The sequence below is a fragment of the Hyposmocoma kahamanoa genome, unplaced genomic scaffold (assembly GCF_003589595.1).
Source record: "Hyposmocoma kahamanoa isolate Upper Pololo Valley unplaced genomic scaffold, ASM358959v1 80, whole genome shotgun sequence".
In the NCBI taxonomy this organism is placed as follows: Eukaryota; Metazoa; Arthropoda; class Insecta; order Lepidoptera; family Cosmopterigidae; genus Hyposmocoma; species Hyposmocoma kahamanoa.
The window spans coordinates 8,650,534-8,676,115 of NW_020654051.1; the positions used below are offsets into that span (position 1 = coordinate 8,650,534).

General features: G+C 34.9%; 1 protein-coding gene across 1 annotated transcript in view; it reads right to left on the reverse strand.

The window, feature by feature from the left end:
• Nucleotides 1-25,582, reverse strand: part of LOC113233842 (WW domain-binding protein 11) — a 191,685-nt gene that overhangs the window by 34,172 nt on the left and 131,931 nt on the right. The window contains exon 4 of the mRNA XM_026469059.1: nt 19,257-19,359. The gene's annotated coding sequence lies outside the window, so the exon portion shown is untranslated. The remainder of the gene's footprint in view (nt 1-19,256; nt 19,360-25,582) is intronic.

The following is a 25,582-nucleotide window of genomic DNA, read 5'->3' on the forward strand; positions in this document are numbered from 1 at the left end:
AAAATAGTTTCATTCCTATGTATAACAATCGCGAAAACCTAAGAACTAGATTGATACAATTAACTCAAAGATTTTATACTTGATATTATAAAAAAAAACACGTAGTGTCCTAGTACAGGTTCCGCTCTCTCAATGGTCTTTGCCATTTCAGTTTCTTTTTAATATACCTATTATAAGATCAATACCATTGTGATTGGAAATAAATGATTATTATTATTAAATATTCTTTTATCTTAATAAAGGCTTCACAAAAAATATGTTATGAATCATATTAAATTCCATTATTTTTTAAACAAAAAAAAACAACTACTTTAATTATGTAAGTGTAAGTTAATTTTGTAAAATGGAATTACAACAAAAAATCAAAGCTTAATTTCCTGCCAATACATTCTTATTATTGTAACGTTTCCGCAATTAGCGGTTAAGATTATTATGGTCAGTTATTCTTGTTGTTAATCTTGTTGTAAAGTTGGCAAGAAAAACTTTAGGCTTTAAAAGGATGGTGGTTTTGATTTTGGACGAATCACTGTATTATGTTATCAGTAGGAAATATTTTGCACCTACAATATTACTTATTAATAAGTAAGTAAGTAAGTATATATATAGGAAATGAAACTATTTTTCCGAATTTAAATCGCGTAGATTTGTTTTACAAGCTTGACTGTGAGTGCGGTCTCTCTTATATTGGACAAACAAAGCGAAGTATTTGTACCCGTGTCAAAGAACATATAGCTGATGTCAAACAGCGTCGCGTAAACAAGTCTGCAGTCTGCGAGCATGTCATGGATCCACACATTCAATGAAGTTTGACAAACCCCAGGTCCTTGCAAAAGAAGTCCGTTGTCTACCCAGGATGCTGCGAGAAGCCATTGAAATTAAAAAACTTCCTAATTTCAACAGGGAAGATGGTTTCTCCGTACCACCAGTTTGGGATATTGAGAATAAAACAATTTGTAAAACTTAATGTAACGTAAATTGGAATGTTTCTTTGTAAAATTTCAAATAAGGTATTTAATTAGTAACTATTGTAACTATAGTGAAAAAATAGGGTGGTTTGTATCAATATTAGACATAACTGGTTGAAGACTGTACTACCTCAGTCAATCGTGACCAAGGGACTTGTAAAGGGCCCGAAACGTCGGTTTGTTTGAAAAAACAAATATACGCGATTTAAATCTGGAAAAATGGTTTCATTTCCTATATGTAACCATCGCGAAAACCTAAGAACTCGATAAGTATATATACTTCTTAGGAGGAGCTTCCGAGTTCGATTTGGAAAAGACATTTTTCTAAATTTGTTCTGGTCTGAGTGTCCCGGCGTTATTTTCGTTGCTCTGGTACTTATAGTACAGGGAACCCCCTAGTTTGAAACCAAGCAATTGGTAAGTCTGTTTGGTACATCTGACACACGGATGTATTCATTTGTTTTATTCTCTAATTTATTACTATTTTATTTGTTTTTATTTGTGTAAAATGCAATATTGCGCCCCTAACTGATAATAATTTTTAAATTTTATTTGAATTGATATTCAATTATTTTTTGTGAAATGACTCCACTAGTTTGTTATAATTATTAATATAAAAATCGAATACTTAGAAAAAATTCCATCGATCCGGTCATATTCAAACCGTTTTGTTTTCTTTTGTTATAAAAATAACATAATTTAAGACGAATTATAACATATGAAGCCATTTTTAAGAGAAAAGAATATTGAACTTAATTCCAGACATGCAAAATTGTAAAAACGGCTGTTTCTTGTGACAACGACAGGAAAGAAGTCAATATATACTTGTGATGCAAAGTAAATAAATGTTTTAATTGGTACATATCAACTTTCTGTACTGATTGATGCAATTACACTATCATGATTATGTATTTTAATTGACTCATTTACATCTTATTGTAATGTCGGAAATGTCTGGTTACATTCCGATTTTTCGTGACTACAAACGGACGTGAGGAAAAGTTAGTAATTAACTGTATTTTCTGTGAATTGTCATTTAGAAAAGCTAAATAGACTCTGCAGTTATTCATGTTACGATATGTTGCTATTTTTAATTCTTTTACATTCATAATACTAAAACTACAGTCTTATTTATATTATACAAGTTCATAAATGTTCTCAATAGAGAATCAGATAACTTATCAGAAAGTATTTAAAATTAACGATAATGAATATATACAGCCAAGAATAATATTATTTTATTTAAGTAAAAATTATCAAGGCCTTAAAACTTTATATAAATGTATTAAAAATAAATTACTTGTCTACGGCAACACTTGTCAACTCGGAACGCGTGACGTACTTAATTAGTAGATATACAAACTAGACAATATGTATTTATCACCCACAAAAATTTTACGTATTGTTTAACCACTTCGTATTGTTTAGTCCAATCCATACAAAATGTTTACAGTTTTTTCGTTTAAAAGTGTTTAGACAGAGAAAAATCAACACAATAGACAAATAGTGAATACGGCGACGTTTCTTTGGTTACTTACATATGACGTCACGTTTATGATACCAATTCAAAGCCAAAGTCAAAGAATCATTTATTTAATAGGTAAAAAAAAATTTCACTTGAAAACGTCATATTTAAGCTACTTTTAAACTACTGTTCGTTCACTACGCTGACTTCACTGAGAAGAACGAGCAAGAAACTCTAAGTTTGCTCTTTTCAAATAAATGCTATAGAATACACTTTGAATCAAATTTGTGTGGAATCTGGAGCCATGTTGTCTTTCCATACATCTTTATCTAACACGTGGTCTTCAATTATGTAATAAATATGACTTTTCAATAAAAATATTTTAAATGTAATTTTTAAAGTTAGGAAATGATAATCTTAATATATTCTCCGGAATTTTATTGTAAAAACGTATACAGTTCCCTATAAAAGAGTCATTTACCTTTTAAACGAAATCGTGGTACCATGAGTTTGGACTTGATTGTAAGGATAATATTATGGATATCTTCTTTATTATTGAAATTATGTATATTTTTACGGGCATATAAAATATTTGAGTAAATGCACTGTGACGCCACAGTCGTGATATCAGTCCCCTTAAACTTTTCTCTCAGAGAAACCCGAGAGCCTAAACGGTACACAGAACGAGTCAATCGTTTTTGCAATAGAAATATGGTTTGAATGTCTGCTGCTTTACCCCGCATGAGAATCCCGTTGGACATTATACTACGGAAGTAATTGACGGGACGAATAAGTCATGTGCCTGGTATTAAGTGACACGTTTATCCATAGCAGTTGCAGTACCACAAATCGCAAAGTTCTGAGGGACGCTACCACTGCGCCTGTCACCCTGAGACATAAGTTGACAAGTCCCATGTGCCTGCAATTTCACTAGCATCCTTACCCTTCAAAACCGAACCACTGTAATGTTACCATTACCACTTGGCGTCAAATAGGTAAGGTGGCAGTACTTCCCACGGCGAACTTTACACGATGAGCTCTACTGCTACTAAAATGCGGTGTATTTGGTTAAAGAAATATAAATTTTCTAATTAAAAATACGTATCATTATTATTTCATATATATATTGATTGAATGGTCGTGTTTATTAGAAACTTTCGAAAGAAAGGCAATTAATTTAAAAAAATGGAATGTTTTTAATTTTTTCAGTATTGTCCAATTACCTATTACGTACATACGCACCGTATATCTTTTTTTTATAAAAAATAAGTGCACATTTGACCTCCATCTTACCTGATGGAAAGTGAGGATGATGTCGACGATATAATGCAAATGCATGCAAAACTAAATAATGCCATCTACTTTAGTAATACTTTTTACGTATCTTATGTATATTTTCGTATCTAAATAAGACTTACAATCTTACTTAATTTTCAAAGACGAACATTCTTCGCTCATTGTCGTATGCCTGCTTTTTGATACATGACTATATCTCATAGCGAGAACAAGTTTGGCATGAGCAGTTAAAAATGGTTCAAATGTAAAATGGTAAACATAAATACGTTGCACTAAATAAATTACCTAATGCTACCCACGACAGTTAGGCATGTGAGAGAGGATATATCCTGTGTTTGTGAACAGGTAAATTAATTTACTTTTAGGATAGTTCTAAAGTAAAAATCTGATCAAGGTCTTTGATGATAAAAGACTATAAGAAGATATTTTGGTAGTTCAATACTCAATGCATTCTTATCTTTATATCAATTCATATTTTTTTGGCCATAAATGTTTGAGCATGTTGATGTTGATCGCTTCCGTAGGTTTACCCTCGAGATCCTACAAGTGATCTCTGGTCGTTGCTAAACGCAACACCTGCTGGTTTTGACCGCGGCTAGTTACCGGGTGGTAACTCTAGCCGCGTAACATGTGGCACGGTCCTGACGCAGTCGAGTCGCCAAATGGTTTTTACCGTGTTCCGACTCGTGTTCGGGAACTACCTCATTGATTACTCGGTCCTGGAGGCTAGTGGAATCTGAAGCATGGTGCATCCTTGCCGGCCATGGGAAGTTGAGGGCCTAAGTAGCGGGAACGTCACCCGTGACAGGCTGCCCCGCTACCCAACGAAAATCACGGAATGCTCCACCTTGCCAGTTGGCGAGCGGAGGAGAGGACCAGGTGGTCAACTCCGGGACGTTCAGGCGTACCCGTGGTTTCCAAGCTGATTGTATCCTCGTGTGGCAGTATGAGCCTTCTCCTGCCTAATCACTTCTCCAATTTAAAGTAATAAAAAAGACATAAAAAGGAACAAAATTTACACAACGGTAGCACGTCCTCCCGTTGAAAGTGGATCTCATCAATATCAGAGTATGGCGTGTGTTTATAGCTAAATTTTGACGACAATTACTATAATTTTGAAGAAAATAAAATGTTAATAACCGAGGTGGCCCAACGGTTTGCATCGTGGACGCTAGACGATGTCCCGGGTTCGATTGCCCTGGAGTGAACTCCGTTGCTCTGGTGCTCATAGCACAGGGAATTCCCTAGTTTGAGGTAATTGATGTGGTTGTCATTAATTTATTTAATGAACAATTTTAGTAAAAAATAACTTTAAACATCTCTATTGCCTCTAAATATCCTTAACATCATCGTACCATACGATATTCGGTAAAATTAAAAAGAAACGAAATTTCATATAGAAAAATGTACTCACGTCGTCATTTAAATAAGATCGACGATTACAACCTATTTTTTTAATCGTTTTAAAATAAATCGTTGACCATAATAGCACGTTTCGTACTTCATAAGTATGGGATAAAATTACTGCGATCGTAGCTTTTATTGGTTATTGATAAATGTTATTAATGCCCATAGAAGGATAGCTTGAGGGCGGATTGCATAAATACTTCTACTCATGTACCTGGGTAGAATAATCATTTGTAACTGTTTTACCTTACGCATTAAATAGCTGCATTTTTTAGAATTTAAAGGCATACACAATAGAATTTAGTCTTTTGCCTTAGTTTATGATTTTTTTATTACTCCAAGTTGTGCGCCTGGTAGTAAACGACACGCCAATCCATTATATTATACTACTATATATTGCTACCAAGTACTGAGGGTGGGTCTCCTTTAATCCGTCACCCATCTTGGACGCCTAATGACTTTGATACTTTACCGTCATATTTTTTCTTATTATACCTATCAAGTGACGGACGAATAAGTCGTGCGTCTGGTGGTAATCAACACTTCTGTCCATAACAGTTGTAGTGCCATTCAGAGCCTTAAATCACATATCTGAGGGGCACTGCCACAGTACCCTACTGAGACATAAGTTGACAAGTCCCATGTGCCTGTAATTTCACCAACACTCTTACCCTTCAAAACCGTGACACAGCAATGCTGACATTACCGCTTGGCGACAGAAATAGGTAAGGTGGCAGTACTACCCTGGATGAACCTTTTCACAAGGAGCTCTACTGCTACTATCATGGGTTGTACTTCATCGTTCAACCTATATCAGGTACCACGTGTAATTTAATAATACCGGTGGTTTATTCTGGTATCATATCTCACTTCGAGACACAGGTGTACCTTGTGGTGAGCTATAATACTCCATCCTACGAGTTAAGACTACAGTCCACCACGCTAGCCCAATACGGGTTCGATATATCTTACGTTTGCAACAACATAAGTAAGTCTTTGTGAGTTAAATTTCGTCTAGATATTTTCCTTCTTAATATTTAGTGAACTAAATTGCATATTATTCCACTTAGCCTTAGTGGTGCAGATGGGAATCAAATTCAAGACCACCTACAAGGGAAGAAAGCGTTCGCGCAACTAGGTTATCAGTGTTCTTAGATTGGATTTATCACAGAGTTGTATTCACAAAGTCTCCAATGACTTTTAAGGTAATTATTGAGCAGGAACTGTTTATCGGTGCTTCTTGAGACATGCAAATTGAAGTCGCTGCTATGTAAATAAGAAAGCTATTTAACACGATAGTTCTGAATTAAACTCAGACTACTGAACTTGACATTTAAAAAATAAACACAATCCAATGCAATGGACACATGCACATTAAAAAGCTGTGGTAGCCTAATGGTTGATCTACCGCTTCTCAACAGAGGCTGTGGTTTGGAATTCGAGCTCGCACCTACGAGTTTTTGGGAATTTATGTGCGAAATTTAATTTGCATACCATGAGCGTTGAAGGAAATATAGTGATGAAACTTGCACGTCGACAAAGGTTCACAACCCTCAAAAAACGTGTGAAGTCCCCAACCCGCATTGGGTCAGATTGGTGGACTATGGCCTAAGCCCTCGTCCGCGAGGAGACCATCGCCCAGCAGTGGGATGTATAAATGAGTTGGTGATGGACATATCCGTTCGACCGCTTATTGGATTGTCTATATAAATATAAAATAAATGGAAAAAAGAATCCAGCATATACTCCAATATTTCATAACTTTTTACTATACTGCGAGACTACGGCAGCTAAAATTATATAATATTTTCCCCCCAACATATGCGTGAGATAAGCACAAATAAAACAATATATGCAACTCACATTCCTTGAATACATCACTAAAGCTCGACTACAACACAATATAAATACACTACCACGCACATACAGCCACATGGGGTTACAGAAAGAAATTGTCACATTTTCTAGCTCTTTGAGTGCCATCTTGGCAATACAAACAGCCCATAAAATTGTAAGCAAATTGACGCTTCACAAGGCGTGCGTAGCAATTTATTTCTAAAGTTATTTTACCAGCACTTTATGCGCAGTGATTTTATTCTTGGACAAAAGGAAAACACTCTTGACACAGATTATGTACACGAAAGAAATCACGCTGAATACATGGATTCATGCTTTGGTAGTTGAATTGTAGAGCTAGAACAATGAACCGAACCAGCTTTCCTGGATAGAAATTTCCGAGTGTTTGATATAATTCTTTGCTACAATGACTTCAGATAAAATTGTTTCGACAGTACCACTGCTAGGTGAGACGACTGTAAACGTAAGAATTATTACCGTTTTCATTGGTGTACCTGAAGTTTTGCAGAGTTTCGGCATTGAAGCTAAATTAGGTACCTAATTAGTTTGATTATAATGGTGCGTTTATTACCTTTGTAGCCACTCTTGTAACACTTGTTACCGTATTATCGTAAATGTATGGCTGTGAAATGTGCCTAAGCAATTAAGAATTGCTTATACTTCGTGTTTTAGCATTAGATAGAAGGAAATTGGGGTCTTTAATAAGGCGCCATTTCATTCCGTCATTTCGAAAGAAATTCTCAAACATATTCATTAAATTTATGTAATAATTGCATTTCTTCTACTCGTAGTATTCGTAGTATTCACTAAAGATTAAATGAAACTTTCGATCTTTACATACTTCATATATTTCAAAAACTTTGCTCTATAAAATACTTGAAGAAACAGCAGAGGTTACAAACATTAAATGGAAACGTTTCATAAAATAATAACATATCAATGGTTTAATGTCAATTGACGTAAGGGACATTTGGCTGGTTTTAAGAACATGCAAAAAACTTTATTTTTACATAAAAATTGTTATAGCTTGTTCAATTTTCTACTTAATGCTATGGCGGAAAATATTATCAAAGTGAACACCTATAAAGAGGTCAAGAAACTGGCTGCGAACCTTGAGAAATGGAGGAGGCTATACCGACAAGAATCTGGCTCTTAAATAAGATGATGATATGGGGGGACAAAGAGTCCATGGCGGAAGATAGAAAATTGAACATTTGACCAAATCCATATTATTAGTATGTCATACCAAAATATCATTTGTCATTCATTCTCACGATATTTTCTTTTACAGTAGTTGTCTGAAGAAAAAGGTTATGATCATTGCTTATTTGTTTTAATTTTTTCCAATTTATAAAAACGAAGTAGGTATTAGGTAAGTTCCGCCATTTCTGTTTAATTTAAAATTTGAAATTAAACGGTGGTAAATAATCAAGTCATTAAAATAACTATAGCCTGTAAATATTTTGCAGAGGTATTTATTGACAGAAGGCTGTTTTGTTGAGAACCTACATTTAACTGAGATAAAATTCACATAAATATCTGAGATGTTCGATTACCTACTCAGTTAGCGACATGTCATTTCAATGGGTATCGACTTACACCTTGCTATAGGAAATCTTATTCTTACCGTTCCGATAATTCTGAATAAATATCAGTAGTAATTTTGTTGTAACAATTTTAGAGATCTCCATAACAATCCGCTGAGATTGCGGGATCGTGAAGTTGTGCCGGCTGCTACCTACTGCCTGATAAATCTACAGGTTAATGATTAAGCAGATAGTCCTACCAGACGTTTCGTAGTTAATTGTTTCCTCAAATAATATGATAGATGGCGTGCTTAAGCATCCGCAATAGTGTAATAATAGATCTCAACGCGGCCACGGATAGCGCAATCCAGGTGGCAATTACTGCCCAAAGTCATTACTAATATGGTAAGTGTTTACATTTCCTATTTTTCGATTTCTTAGTATGTAAAGCAAGAAGTATAAAAAAACTAAACTAAAAATCCCCACTGATGGAATCCTAAAGTTAGATTTAATTCGAAAGTTCGACGCAGTCACTGACAAAATATCGAAAGTGTTACACTTTTTAAAACAAAACGCGCCCAGGGTCGATAGACCGAGAAAAGATTATTTAAAAAAAAACTTTAGGATCCCCACCCGTGGGGACATTTTTACGGGGCATTTGTGGAACATACCGGTTCGAATCCGGGCTCGCACATCTGAGTTTTTCGGAATTTATATGCGTAATTCGAAATTCACCATGAACTTATCAGTGAAGGAAAACATCGTTACATTACGATCGAAAAAGGTTCTAAACATTCGGAAAACGTTTCACACGTTTTTTCTTTCTTCTTCTTTTTCATCCCTAATCAGCATTGGGCTAGCGTGGGGTTGATAATGTTGATTATTTTTGGTTCGTGGTCTAATAACACCACGAACCTAAAAAACTTGGATATTAGTTCGTAAATCGGGTGAACTATATATCTTTGAGTTTCATTAATTAACACCCAAAATAGGATCAACTTCCTTTGTATGAAGCTCGCTCGTAGGACGGGCTTCTTTGCGTGAGTGGCATGCGATGTGTTTTTTTTTTTCAATAGTTATACATCTTCCATATGTCATCCGAGGTGTCAATTTCACTGCTACGTGCTATGACTATCATTACGCGTGTCTCCCATACTTGGTATTCTTCTTTGGCATCCTCCATTACATCAATCTTGTTACATGTACTAGTTTTTCTCGGTAGTAGCAATTAGTTAATGTTTAAAAAATCCTATATATTTGTGTGCTCTAAATTCGGTAAGCTCTTCGGACGGCTATGTTTAATAGATGGATCTACTTCTGCACAACTGTGCAGTGCAGCTTTTATCATTTAAAATTTCATCTCTTTCTTTTCATTTCAGTTCTTAGCTATGACATTATTATAAATTGTATAAATATTATTGCATAACGGTCAACATACACAAATTTGTAAAATTGAAAGATATTTTTTTTATAATTAAAATTATCTGATAACTATCATATATGGATGTATCCGATAATTATCTTTGCTGATAAATAGTTCTCTCTCTTCAATATTTAAAAAAAAATAATATAAGTACTAAAATATTATGTAAAAAGACATTTATAATTATTGATTGTTTTATTATTTGAAAATTACAAAATAAAAACGTAACATAAATATTTTTTTTATCAAATCATTATTATTAAATCTTTATACATATTTTAGAGATTATTTCTTACTTATTGATTACGACTCTTATATCATTAAAAACTAAATAATACACGAAGAAAAATCTTTGGGGAAGCGATTTAGATTGTGACGTCTCGGGTAATAAGAATAATAATTAATTAACCTTTTTGGTCTCGGGAGAAGCGAGTCTAAAATAGATATAATAATAATAATAACGCACACACTCAACATAGTCCCCCGCACTAGGGAAACCTGTGTCGCGGGTGCCATGGACACGCACATAGACAACCACAAATTACACCCAAACTCACGAGACAAATAAATGTAGGCCATACAGCTAGCTAGGTGAAGACTGAAAATCAGCAATGCTGAGTCTTTAACCTTTTTGTCCACATCACTCAATTGTTCTTTTCTATTCATTTTTTAAGTATTGTGTTCCCTATGTTTTGTGGAGAAATACATTTTTTTTTATACAAATATTTCCCCCGGCCCGAAACTCGAACCTGAGACCTCTGCGTCGTAGTCCGGCATGGTAACGCTGCCACGGAATCAGTTACAGTAAACATATGGCACGGTTATGGCACGACATTGCTAGCGATTACACTTTGTTATTCCAATAAATTTTATAAATATCAAGACAATTATCATGTTAATTATTATCAATGATAATATAATTAATTATCTGTTTCGCTGTAACTCCAACTTCAAAATGGGCGACAATATTGGGCCATCTCAACTATTTAGTTCACCAGGACTTTACTTAGTAGTTGTGTTACTTAGTACTTAGTAAGCAAATTGAATCAACTTAAAGACCGGTGAGCGAATGCTGTTACAGGTGACACATTACGCACATCATTGATACGCCGCCTTCACTTCACTGTAGAACAATTATCCTCTCACTCAAGTGTACCATACTAGGTTATTATAGCAGAGCATGATATTTTTGAAAAGGTGTCTTAGGCCCCCTGCAAAGTGCTGGTAAGTGTGATCGGGTAAGTGTCAGCGACCGTTAGTCAGACTATCGAATGTCCAGGCGTGCTCAGGAACAGTCGATAGTGTATAAAGTGGTCTAGGAATGCCGCTAGCCCACAGGCGCTGATAACCTTGAGTTTAGGGCTCTATATAACAAAAACGGGGGCGATTCCTGAGTTGGAAATGTGAAAATAAATGGAGGTAGCACTAAATACATTTATGTACGCAATTTACATTCGATTTTATCGTTTTATTAGTATAAAACAAGTATGAGTACCTACATAAAAATACTTCGGCAAGTTTCTATTATACAACTTTCAAAAACATTTGCTACCTATAACACGTAAGTACGTCCTTTAAGTAAGTACGTACTTTAGATAATATTGAGCATTAATATTGATTCGTAACCTTCACAAGCAATCAAAAACTTGTTTCAGATTAATACTATCTCGTTTACTCAACCGCGTTAAAACACCGTTTTACGTCTTCCGGATAATAATAAGAACAGCATTGGAACTTGTTGAAATTAAATCGATTAAATGCAAAAATCGAGAAATATATTACAAGAAATTCCGCTCCGCTTGTGTTCTGTGACTTCATTTCACTTAGGTCCGCTCTGAACTTGCACATTGTTAGCAACCTTACAACTACAATATCACGCTACCTGCCGCACCGAGGCGCATAATATCGGGCGAATAAATCCACTCCTGCGCAGCCAGTAGCTAAATCAACTACACCACATCGGGGAGCCAGTTGCTACGGTACTTTACTTGTCATGTTCGTACGTTGTTTGCATGTGTTTACTTGCTAAGATATCCTGCTGAATTTTTATTACAAATTATGACATGGATAAAAAGTACACATTGATCATTTATTACATATTGACTTGTATACTTGATCAATATAAAAACAATGAAAACCAAACCAATTTGAAAATAATTTTTAAATTATATACTTTTTACTTTCTATGTATTCTTTGTATCCAAACATACAACACGCTCGTGCAAAGATGTATGTACATTATCACAACAATGCCATTCTTTTTATTATTTGTGCTTGTTCTAGTGACTTGTTCCTTCCATTGCTTAAAACTGGCACGAGAGGCCATTCATTTCTGAAAGAATGTAATTATTATCACAACATTTAATTTTCTTACACGTTCTAAATTTAAGTGTACTTGTTTTTGACTAGTCCGCTAGAACATCGTCTCACAAAGTTGAACTATTTTGCGGAGTTCGAATTTTAAATGTATTTTGTGTGTAATACAAAATGAGTAAGTGAAAACTTAAATAACACTAAATTAACTATGGTTATTATTCTATAAAGTAATAATCTACATTAAACATTTACATAATGGTATTTTAATCTCGAATATCGTAGACTTATTTAACAAGACGAAACACAAAACATGACGTTTTATTGCATTGGTAGCAAAATAACAAAACGCAAATTTCGAAATCATCCTCTTATATCCGGTAATTAAAACGTGATTACGATAACCATCAGTGTTTATAAATAAGAGTTTAATGTATGATGTCAAAGAAGATAGTCACACAGCTCGGTGGCTGTTGGATTAAATGTCGAATTAATTGTCGTTTCTCGCTTTCTGCGTTTAGATCTGGGTGAGATCTACGTTTATCTGCTACAAAATAAAATAGAAAAAACAAATGTTTGGAAAGAAATTCTTAGGTAGTTGCATTAGAGAATATTTCTGCACTCTCCATTAAAAACGCGTTAAGTCAGATAATTCGTGTTTTGACAAAACGAATTAGAAAAATTTATAATTTTGTTTCCTTACAATTGTTTTGTTATGTGTTCTATTATTGAAATAGTTAAGTCCTTTTCTTATAAAGGAATTGCAATTAGTATGTTTGGTTTATCAATAATTGTATTACATTTGCTGTTCACATTTACTTATATTGAAAATATTCTCAGCAGGAAGAAATAAAACCTTACCTTACCTATTTCTGCTTCAAGCAATAATGTACGCATTACAGGGCGTTCCGGTTTTGAAGGTAAAGGTACTGGTGAATTACAGGCACATGGGACTTGTCAACTTATATCTCAGGGTGAAGAGTGCTATGGCAGTGCCCCTCAGAGTTCTGTGATTTAAAGCTCTGAGTTAGTGTTGCTTACTACCAGACGCACGACTTATTCGTCCCGTCACTTGACAGGTATAATAAAAAAATAGGATAGAGTATCAAATCGTAAGGCGTCCAATATGGGTGACAGAATAAAGGAGACCCATCCACAGCACTTGGTAGCAATATCGAGGATAGCCGACCGGTGTTATTAAATAATCTCAGTACAGAGTACTAAAAAAACCGACCTTAAAAGTCTATTTAAGAATTACATCTACATATTTGCCAAGATTTTTTGAAATCGGTTTCCGGAAAGTGAGCAAACCCGGTTTCATCCCTAGTTCGCCACTATACGGAACTTGACACAGGAGATAATAAAAATCGGTTCTCATAACTCAAAGAATATTGAGAGAAAAACGCCTTGAATAAGAGAATAGCAAACTCAACTATTAAAATAATTGCTCCTAATAACAAAATTTAGGCGCTATTTATAAAAAATAATCTTTATGATCAAAAGTCACTCTTAGAGGTGGATGATTTTCTTCAAAATTAAATGTGACCACTATGGAAGCACCCTCTTTCCAACAAAAAAAGAATCATGAAAATCGGTGCACAAATACCGGAGTTATTACGTAACATAAGTACATACAAAAAAACATGCAGTCAAATTGAGACCTCCTCTTTTTTGAAGTCAGTTAATTAGTTATGTGTGAGGATGTCTTACCACTTTAAACACCTGGCGTCTGCAAAATGATTGGAGTTGCAGTAGTTGCTACACAGGCCAGACAAAGAGAACTGTCACTGAAAGGCTCAAAGAACATATAGCAGCTGTAAAAAATCGCCAATGTAATAAGTCAGCTATTGCAGAACTTTTACTGGACAAGGGTACAAATCACTGGATAGAGTTTCATCGTACGCAGGTTCTCTCCACCGATCGTCACTTTTATTCGAGAGTTGGACGTCAAGCGATTGGAATCAAAAAACATCCTAATCATTTCAATCGGGAGGGACGGTTTGCAAAAACTCAATGTTCGCTATCGACCGCGTACCAGAATACGGCTGTGGTACAGAATAGGGACACGGTTAGTGTTGTGGGTGGCGGTAGTTTAAAAAATGTTATGCGGGTGGAGGAAGATTCCACCGCCGAGATGGAGATATAAACACCACATAACCAGTCAGCCTGTGAACACGGGAAACTAGGTAGGTGTGAAAAATACCTATTCGTATGTAAACGCGTTTATTCCCGTTTCCAAATGTTAATACAATACAACGCAGAAGTTTAAAAGTATATATAGCTTTACAGTAACGCAGAAAGTGCAATATAACACTAGTTCTATCTGTACACAAGTTGAAGAACGGCCACAATCGTCGGACACTAATGGCGGGCATTAACATTAGCGCTGATTAGCTGAATGTGCGCCGCTGATAAATGCTGCACTATGAAGATTAATATTGACTAATAGCGACGATATTGTTCTGTTCAATTACAAAGTGTAGTTAAGTTGGGAGTTGGTAATTTGTAAATTATGAAAACTTACAATTGCCGTAGACGTGCTCTTGATTCAATAGTACATATGTGGCCAGGACCGCCATGACGTTCGGTGTTTTGTTCATTATATTCCATGAGTAATTATATCCTTGGAAATTATATTAAATGTTTTATACCAAGTAAAAATTATTTGTTGTTATATCTCTCATTATACACTTTATAAAATGATTGTCAAAAAGGTCATAGTGTTCATTATGTTATTAAGAATATTAAAAAAATCAAAAAAGGACTAGTAGCAAAACAAAAACATACGAAAGTTAATAGATAGGTAGGTAATCATCATTTGTAGGTTATTATACTAATGGAGAGCGCAATATATTTTTATTTTTTTATACATATATTTAAAATATATTGTGCCAGAGCCACTGCGTGTTGATCTGTGGGAGTTAATTATAGCTGCTTAACTTTCTTGGAAATCTTTGTTACATTGTAGACTCAGCATTGAAAATATGAAATTATTTATTATTTGATAAAATAATGGGTACTATTGAAATAGGATGGCATTTGTCTAGCCTTAATAGGACTGTCACGAGTGTTTAATAACAGAAAACTGACAAACCATGGCAACACAGCGAGTATATATAACCACAAATAGAGGCGAAATGTCATTTAATGTGTTTGAAAACTATTCTGCCAAATCATTACATGATTGACAGCTGCGCTCCGATTGGCCAGACCAAATTAGAAACAATTGACGGGTGTCGTCAATCGTTTCACTTCAAATCGACCAGTTTAAAAACAATAGCTATAATTAACAAAATTGAAAATTTGCAAGTTAAATATTTAATTACCGATAAAATGTTTGTTTTGTAATTATATGTTTTGTTGTTTTTCCCACACCAGCGAGTGGAACAGAATTGATGCGGATGCGGATGCTTTAGTCATGCAGATTATACGCGAAAGCGGATGCCGATATTCGCAACAACGCTGAACTGAAGCGCGGCTGGACAAGCACGATGTCGCGACAGCGTTATGCTTGGGCATGCTTAACGATACCGCGTCATAATGGTCGTCAGTGTGCGCTTGCATGTAAGAATGCCGAAAGACCACTTGCCATGGCGTCTCTGGCTTGGCTTTATAGGTAATAAGCAATGGTCTGACAATAGCAATACATGTATAGATATAGCTACGAGGAGCGACATAGAGTTCTTAACCACCAAATATTAATTAATTACTTTTTTCCAATTTCGAGATTTCCGGAAAGAGAGTTTCTTTCATTAAAATAAAATTATTAGATTTCGAAATTTGATATAATTTACATTTAGGAAATTAAATTCACAATAATCATTATGAATACCATTATCCACTCCGAGTGCGTGCCAGTGCCTGTGTTAATAAGATTAAAAATGTAAACTATGTATGATCTTATTAACACAGGTACTCACAGGCAATCGGGGACACAGATAACGAGGGGCGGAGAGTGACCATTGTCGTCACTTTTTTATTCTCTGCCTTGGTTAAAGGTCAGTTATTTACCGCATTTTTACATGACACCATTAGAATTACTTTAAAATCCAACTTCGTCTTCCTAGGCCACTAGTTTTGTCTTACGATGCAGTAAAACTATCTCCGGAAATCCCGAATTCGAAAAAAGTAATTAATTAAGATTTGGTGGTTTTAACAACTCTATGTCGCTCCTTGTAGCTATATATATCTGTCTACATATGTGGAACACCTTTTCTGATCATTGGTAATAAGTTAATAACGACTGTTCACGTAATTAGAACGATACTGAGTGGGAACATTAAATTACGAGAGATACGATTAACACGTCGACGTTCCTCTTATTATTGCTTACTAATTGACCTATTAGATCAAGAACACTACTTGATAATATCGTGGTTATTAATATATAACGTAAGAGTTTCACAAAGTTAAATAGCCTGGAACAGTAGGCGACGACAAGGTACTAGAATTGAAACCTAATTCAATGAAATAAAAATACAAGGATTTCAGTTTAAAACTTGAATACTGTTTAGACTCATAAGGTGAATAACATTTTGACTATGTGTGCACGGTGTATTCTCCTATAAAGATAGAATGTCCAATAATGCGGGTTGAATACTTCATAGCTATGTTCCTCGTAAACATTAAAAGTGGAGTTACAAGAAGTGTAATGAACTTAATTGCATATTGCTTAGGAATAGTGGAAAAGTGAAAAGGTCTAAAAATTAATGCAAGATGTTTTATATTGTTTTTTCGGGGTACACAACCTTTGGCTGCTCTTTTTGTTTGTTCGGTTTTTATTTTTAATAGGGTATGCTAACACATGCACGTTATTAACAATAATATTTATTGTTATAGTAGGCACTATTACTTTTATATTTTATTAACAATAATATTTTTTAATAACAATTATAAATAAAAATGCTACGTTGCTTCATTATTAAAGAGTGGTACCTACAAGTAATAATAAAAATAATAAGTCAGTTTTGATCGATAAGGGTAGATAACGGGTCAGATTAGCATGGTTTCCAGGATGCATCCCCATCAGACCGAGTTGTATCATCGCGATGTTATTCATTCGGTTTCTGGCGCTTGCACTTGTCGTAATTGAATGTGCTATTCAGCAAGAAGCACACTCAATAACTTAACCATGAGTCGTACTGTTTGCTTTATACTTTCTCAAAGTTTTTAAACAATAGCATAAAAACTGGTAGGCTTTTGGTTTACATATGAAAATACGTTATTTGAACCAATTTCGCCAGAGTAAAAACTAAAGGCAATTATATTAGACACTGATATCGAAAACAAAACTATACAGAGTTTATGTTCCTAATGTACGTTATGTTTTTTTTGCAATGTGGCTGGGATAATTGTCTATGGGCCCTTGTCATTTCCTCATAACGTCATTTTCTCAATCTAAAATATTTTATAAGACAAAGTGATTTTAAAAGGTTCTGTAAGTTTATTAACCCAAAAGGGTATTTTTTCTATTATAATTATTGTTCGTAATGTGAAGAGTAGAATCGGTTAATAAACGAATCAGAAAAAATATTTATGGTCTATGAGATGCCCCTTTGACAGTGAGACTTGTTTGTTCACATTTTTAGTTCTCATGACAAATTTCAAATTAAATTTCGCACAAATTCTGAGAAACTCAGAGGTCTGGATTTGAACCCACGACCCTTTGCTTGAGAGGCAGTAGGTCAAACCATTAGGCTACCACGGCTTCATTTTCATTTCAATTTCTTTAATGGGGTAAAATTTTAAAAGTAGACAACCCAGAATTTATAGGTACTCTGATCGTATCCCTTTTGAGTATACGCGAGAAGCTTCTGTATTCTTTTTTTTATTCTCCCTGTACACTTCGTGTTCATCTCAGAGTATAATACCATATCAGCCAGTAACCGTGACCATGGAACTTGTCAAGAGCCCGAAACCTTGGAGTATTTGAAAAAAAAAAACCAAATATATGCAACGTTTCATTTCCAATATGTAGTAATCGCGATGACACAAAAACCCAGAGTTAAGAAGTGTTTGTATAATATACAAAGTATAACAAAAAGGTTTCACCACATTGTAGTCGGTTTCAGTACATAAAAATAAATAAGTACTTGGTTCCCTAATAATGTACGCGGTCAATTCATCGGCAAGTGATATGGGGTTTCTCTGATGGAACGATTTCCTAATGAAGTCATACGTCAGAGAATTAAAATCACCGCTATAGCTTGTAAGATTAAGTTCAAGTGGTAGTTGGCTGGATATATTTACAGGAGGACTGATAACCGATGGAATAGACTTGTTCTGGAGTGAAGGCAAACTATGTAGGGCGCCCTGCGGCAAGGTGGATGGAAGACCCAAGAAAGGCAGCCGGCAACGTCTGGATGCGGGCAGCACAGGACCGGGAGAGATGGCGTGCTCAGGGGGAGGCTTATGTTCAGCAGTGGGTGCATTTAAGCTGATGATGATATGAGGAACCAAAATTCCTATTTCGGGTATTTAAAAGACAAAGGAGGAGGTTCTCAATTGGACTGTATGTTTTTTTGTATGTATATTACGCGATGACTTCGGAATTAGTGAATCGATTTTTATGATTATTTTTTTGTTGGGAAGAAGGTATCTCAGTAGTGGTCTCATTTAAATTTGAAGAAAATATTCCTCTAAAGGTGGCAACCTAGGATATGACTCGGGTGTCGCGCATTTTCCGGTAGCTGATTTCAATAAATCTTGAGAAATACATTTCATTCCACGCATTTTTGAGGTCGATTTTCTTAGTACTCTGTACTAAGATTATATTGAATCCTGTATAGTTCAGTGTACAACGTGTTATGAATTCATTATAAGCTTGGCGATCTTTCACGTGTTCTCACAACGTGCTTCCGAAGACTTTCTTCGGGTGTGGGGTATTTAATAAATGACATTGATTATATATTATCACGAAACTTCACATTGATATTTTTATTTTACTTTGCATATGGAACTTCACTTTGTGTGTGTATTCGGTAAAATGATAATTAAGAAATTACCTGTTTTTGGTTATAGAAGAATAGCAGTGGCGTTATTGAGAGCGCTTCAGGAACTTAGCTCTACTGTTCTTCGCCGGCTCTATTGGATGTTTTCAGGACAAATCTGAAAATAAGAAACAAAAAATAACTATAACCATATAATCCACGCCGGAAAAATATTAGTAAAACATGGTGAAAGGAAATTCTCGTTTAAAATTTATTTCATAAATGTATATATACGTTTATTTAATTCAAATGGGAATTTTTAAAACTTGGAGAGTCAAGACTAATTAAAAACACGATGTAATTAGTTTTAATGTTCACTGTGGTGGCTTTTAAAAATAAATATATTATATAAATGAAATAACTATGATAATTAATTTGGTAATTGATAACATGTTATAACATATTTTTGATACCGTTATTTAGTCAGTTAGTCATTAGCGAAAAGCATCTTTCAAGGGGAGTTATTTAGAACTAGTTCGCTTACCACTGTTAACCTTTAACCTGAGATATTGATTACTTTACATTTGTTTAGTAGCCTTATTTTATAACCGACTTCAAAAAAAGGAAGAGGTTCGCAATTCGACTGTATGTTTTTTTTTGTAATTATGATACGCGATATCATCGGCATTTCTGAACCGATTATAAAGATTCTTTTTTTGTTGAAAAGTGGGTAATCAGTAGTTTTTTAAGTAAACCATTTAAATTTGAAGATAATATTCCACCTAGGGTTTGCCGTCCTTAGAGGTGTTAGTTTGAGTGACTTTTAAGGCCGGTTTTTTAAGTATCCTATACTGAGATTATTATGATACCTAGTAACGGAACGAAAAGTCGTGCACGTGCGCACTCAGAGCATTAAATCGCAAAGATCTAGGAGGCACTGCCATTGTGCCCGTCAATCTTGGATATAAGTGAACAAGTCCCATGTGCCTGTAATTTCACCAGCATTACTGCTTGGCGGCAGAAATAGATAGGATGGCAGTACTTTCCTGGACGTAACTGTTTCACAGGGAGCTCTACTGCTACTGAATGGATTAATCACATACACATTCATATTGATAAATTTCATTCATACATTCAGAGTGCTTAGGTGCACTAACAGTAAAGTAGTAGCTCCTTGTGAAAGGTTCGTCCAGGTAAGTACAGTTTATTACCTTTTGTATTTCTGCCGCCAAGCAATAATGTCAGCATTTACTATGTTCCAGTTCTGAAAGGTAAGGGAGCTGGTGAAATTACAGGCACGTGGGACTTGTCAACTTCTGTCTATGATGGGCGCAGTGGCAGTACCCCTCAGATCTTGCGATTTAAAGCTCTAAAGATTTTGGCTCGTACTTAGTTTGTGCGTTATACAATTGGACATACATTTCATTATCCTATGTAAATATCGTTACAAAAATTCGCTTCCATTCCATTCCACCGCAATATAAATTGAGCCTTAAGGTTACTTCAGAAATTTAAATTTCCAATGAATTACCGTCACGAGCAAAGTAGGTATTTAACTAAAGTCAATGCCCTAGCATTTTTTAGAGATGTTTATAACTTATTTGTAACAGTACATCTGTAATAACATATAAAAAATACATAAATCATTATACCTACTTACGGCTATTTCATTTACAGTCATTTAATAAACCGCATCATTAGAATATGTTAAAGTTTAACTAATAGATTGTAAATAAATCAGTATGCACAGAGGAAAACAGTATTGGTATTGTAAGTAGAGACATCAAAAGTATCTAGGGATCAATTATGTTCTTGCTAAATACTGAAAATTAGATTTTTTGATGTCTTTTTAAAACACTAATGGATTTGTTTTTGGTCAATTTATTTTCAAATTCAAATTAAACAATTGACCAAAATAAATCCAACGGTGTTAAAAAATTTAATTATAAATCCTGAGTTTCGCTTTTGATGTGTGTATATTCAATACTGTTTAATTTTTATCTGTGGATTAGAAACTTAACACCTTAATCTCTGTTTAAATTGAAATAAATATTATTCCTGTTAAGCAACGACTGGATTAGATGAACGGTTGAATTTACGTGTATGACTTTGTAAATAATAATTGATTTGAAGATCCGCGGTCATTTCCAGTTGCATTGGATTGTTAAACAAATACCTCTGATCGTCCAACTAGACTTGCGCTGTGGAAATTTCGGAATAAATATTCACAAAAGGAAAACAGTTCCTTTTTCCATGATTTTGTTTATGATTCGATATAGAACATGCTCCGTGTTACCCACTTAAGTTTACATAAGATACAAATCCACGAGTTGTTTCTTGTAGCGTGATGTAGTTCTTGGTAGCGTCGTTAAGTAACAGTACATAATTCTCTACGGCTCTCGAGAAGTTATACCATTCTGTTTACTTCTTCTTATGGACTCGATTGCATCTAATATCTAATCTATATCTACTTCTTTAATATGTATAGATATGTCATACGACAATAATACATATCATTCCTCTTTTCTATACGAAAAAGAGAAATAATGTTTATATAGTAGTTTGCGAATATTTAAAAATAGTGAATTCCAACAATTATAGAGTTTTATACAATTTAAATGAGTATACTACGCCGACAAACGCTTGGCTTTTAAATTTAAGGAGAGTAAAGGAAATAGTATACTTTTTATAGTCTTTAATTGTGGGTCTTATACAAAAAACTGTAATGGCGAAGATGCATTCACTGTATTCTTTGCAATCATCTTCAGCTGACGGACATTTGGGCGTTGACATTAGAGCTGAATCTCAAGGCTTTCACTACACGACGGCGCGTGAAAGCTTGCGCAAGCCATGTATGCATTTGGTTGTGTACGGGTGAGAAGTGTAAAATAAAGCGGTATGCTTGCAAGCAGCGTACTGTTTTCCCATTTACAAATTAGTACTTGTCGTGTGCAAGTTTACACGCGATGGAGTTGGACCGTGTAGAAGGACCTTTACGCGGCAATTTGTCGCGGGCCGTGCTACCTTCTAATAAAACAAACTTTTATTAAGTGACATCATAAATCCCGTGCAGTGTATTTCACCGCTAGCAAATAGGATATTCTGTGAGTGTGGTAATCGGCACAGCAAATAAGGGAAAATGTTCCCGATCTTCAATTCATAGCTTTGGCAAATAGCGAATCCACCTGCCAATTATTACAAATCCTCCTTTTTACACGATTACAGTAAAACCTGAAGAAGTTCCGGTTTTGACAATTTATTAGTAGTATTTATATGATTATTGGTATTCTCTTGTAGCAAAAAAGACTAGGTTTTATTATGAAACTATTCTGAAACCGGGTCACTACTACGAATGTGGTGGTGTGTACAAATTTGAATTTGGAATATGTACGATGCCTTTTTATTTGTAATTGGGCCTTTGAAAGATAGAAAATATATCTTGTTATTATTATTGATAAAAAGATTGAACAATCACAAAGAAAATTTTTCTTCTTTTTTTTACAGTCCGACTCAGTACGAAACAACGTGTGTTGCCACGACGACGTGGCAACTGTTAATATATATACGTGGCAACTGTTAGTATATTATTGTCCGTGGAACTACTAATAGTTCTGCTGGTAGTTCCACGGGCAACAAAGGAACAAAACTAGTAGAGCATTTTGACAAAAAACAGATGAATGTCATGGCAGTACAAATATCAAGAAGATATACAATAAAAGTGAATATTGCAAATAAATCTTAACATTTTATGCAAATCTGTTTTGGATAGGCATAATGTCCAGTGGCGAAACGATAATGATGGTTTGCGATTGACTGATAATTACAAATAAAACCAAAAAGTGAAGAATGAATGTTTCTTCCCACTGCGGCATTCTCCCGATTACTTTGATGCTGTGATGCTATAACATTGTAAAATAAATACCTTCTTATTAACTTTTATGTGCAGTGCGTTTTATAATCGAAATATAAAAAGATTAGCTACCATTAAAATGTTATATAAGAATCATGTAAGGGTTCTTCAAGCTCTAAGCATGTTAAACATTGATGCTGCAGAATAATAGTTACAAGTTAACGCAATGTGGAGTTAATCGTGCGAGGCTATCCACCGCGACGTAATTATATAGCAAGTAGTGAATTGTATTATCCCTTCCTGTTCGTATGTAGAAAAAAATGTAGTAGAATGTTGCTAATGGCAACTTAGATTTAACTTAAAGTGTGCCGACGCGGTGGGTCAATAACAAGAAAATATCGGTGAAGTGTAAAATAAGAATGGCGACAATGAAATAACTTCACGTCGATACCTCCAATGAACACTACGTCAACTGTATTTTTTTTGTCAGTTTCTATTATTTTTGTAAATAGCTATATTATTTACTAACATTATGCTCCCCGAATTTCGTGAAAAAAAATAAAGAAACAAAAAACAAGATTGGAAAAAAAATTAAAATCAATTTTATAAAAAAAAACAAAATAAAAACAAAACTGGTCCAAAAATTAGGTTAGTGTAGTGTCCATTGGAGTTTATTTTTAACCGACTTCAAAAAAAGGAGGTGGTTCTCAATTCGACTGTTTTTTTATGTATGTTACGCGATAACTCCGGTATTTGTGAACCGATTTTGATGATTCTTTTTTTGTTGGAAAGAGGGTACCTCATAGTAATTCTATTTAATTTTGAAGAAAATCATCCGCCTCTAAGGGTGGCTGTTCACGCATGTAGGTTCATTTTTATAAATAGCGCCTAAATTTTATTATAAGGAGCAATTATTTTAATGGTTGATTTTGCTATTCTCCAATTCAAGGCGTTTTTCTCTCTCAATATACTTTGAGTAGTGAGAACCGATTTTTATTACCTCCTATGTTCCGTACAGTGGCGAACGAGGGAATGAATCTGGGTTTGCGCACTTTCCGGTAACCGATTTCAATAAAACTTGGCAAATAGATGTAATTCCACTTACTTTAGAGGTCGGTTTTTTTGGTACTCTGTACTGAGATTATATTATACCAAGTGACAGAGCGAACAAGTCGTGCGCTTGGTGTCAAGCGACATGCCTGAGCATAGCAGTTGCAAATAAATCACAAAGATCTGAGAGACACTGCCACTGCGCCTGTCACCCTGAGATATAAGTTTAGAAGCCCCATATGCCATTTCACCAGCACCCTTACCCTTTAAAACCGAAACACAGTAATGCTCACATTACTGCTTGACAGCAGAAATACGTACGGTGGCAGTACAACCCTGGACGAACTTTTTCACAAGGAGCTCTACTGCTACTGAGTATTAAAACTCAAGGGAAAAGCACTGTAAAATACAAGTGCCTCCGTGGCCAAACGGTTACCATGCTGGACTACCACGCAGAGATCCCAGATTCGATTCCCGGGCCGGGAGAAATATTTGTATAGCCTAAATTTATTTCTCTCGTGAGTTTGGGTGTAATTTGTGGTTGTCTATGTGTGTGTCCATGCCACGCGCGACACGGGGTTTCCCTAGTGAGGGGCTATGTTGAGTGTATGTGCGTTATATTATATATTATATAGTAGTACATGGAATCTGTTTTATTCCATTTTCTACACAAGACAGCTGTAAGAAATAATCCGTTTTTTGATATCGCTTTATCGATTGTGAATCGAAATAGTTACTAATATTTGATCAAATATTGTAATAGTAATGGGGTTGACTGTTAATAAATTAGTAATAAGATCGATAGGTAAAATTTAAAAATTGGCTAAATAAAACCTTTTTTGGACATCGAAAATTTAATTAGTAATTACTAAATTAGTAACTATATTCGAACATTTTTCGGTATAGACAACTAAATCGAAAATCGAATGTAGGATAGTGCAACTATCGATTTATTCATTTTATTATAGCCCGCTACGCTGGCGCAAAGTCGGTTAGAGACTTCACACGTTCTCCAGAGGTTGTTCTTCGACATGTAGGTTTCATCACGATGTTTTCTTCACTGCTAGCGAGATCTATTTCTAGCTCCACTCACACATGTACTCAGCCAACAGGGATTCCAACCGTTCACCTCTCCATCACCTACTACGGCTCACAATAACAATACAGGGAAATTCAGTATCGCCGATGTAAATTGCCATGGACATACACATAGACAACCAAAAATTACACCTAAACTCACAAAATAAATAAATGACCTGTGCATGGCAGTTCAGCATGGTAACCGTTCGGCCACGGAGGCAATTTACCATGTTAGACAATAATAATGTTAATAAATCATAGTCATAAGAAAATTTACGTAGATAATGAATAAAGCATCAATTTATTATAAATAAACCAGTTGTAAATTCGCACAGAGTACCGAATTGTCATAAATATCTAAAATTGTAGAGTATACACACACACACACACACACACACACACACACACACACACACACACA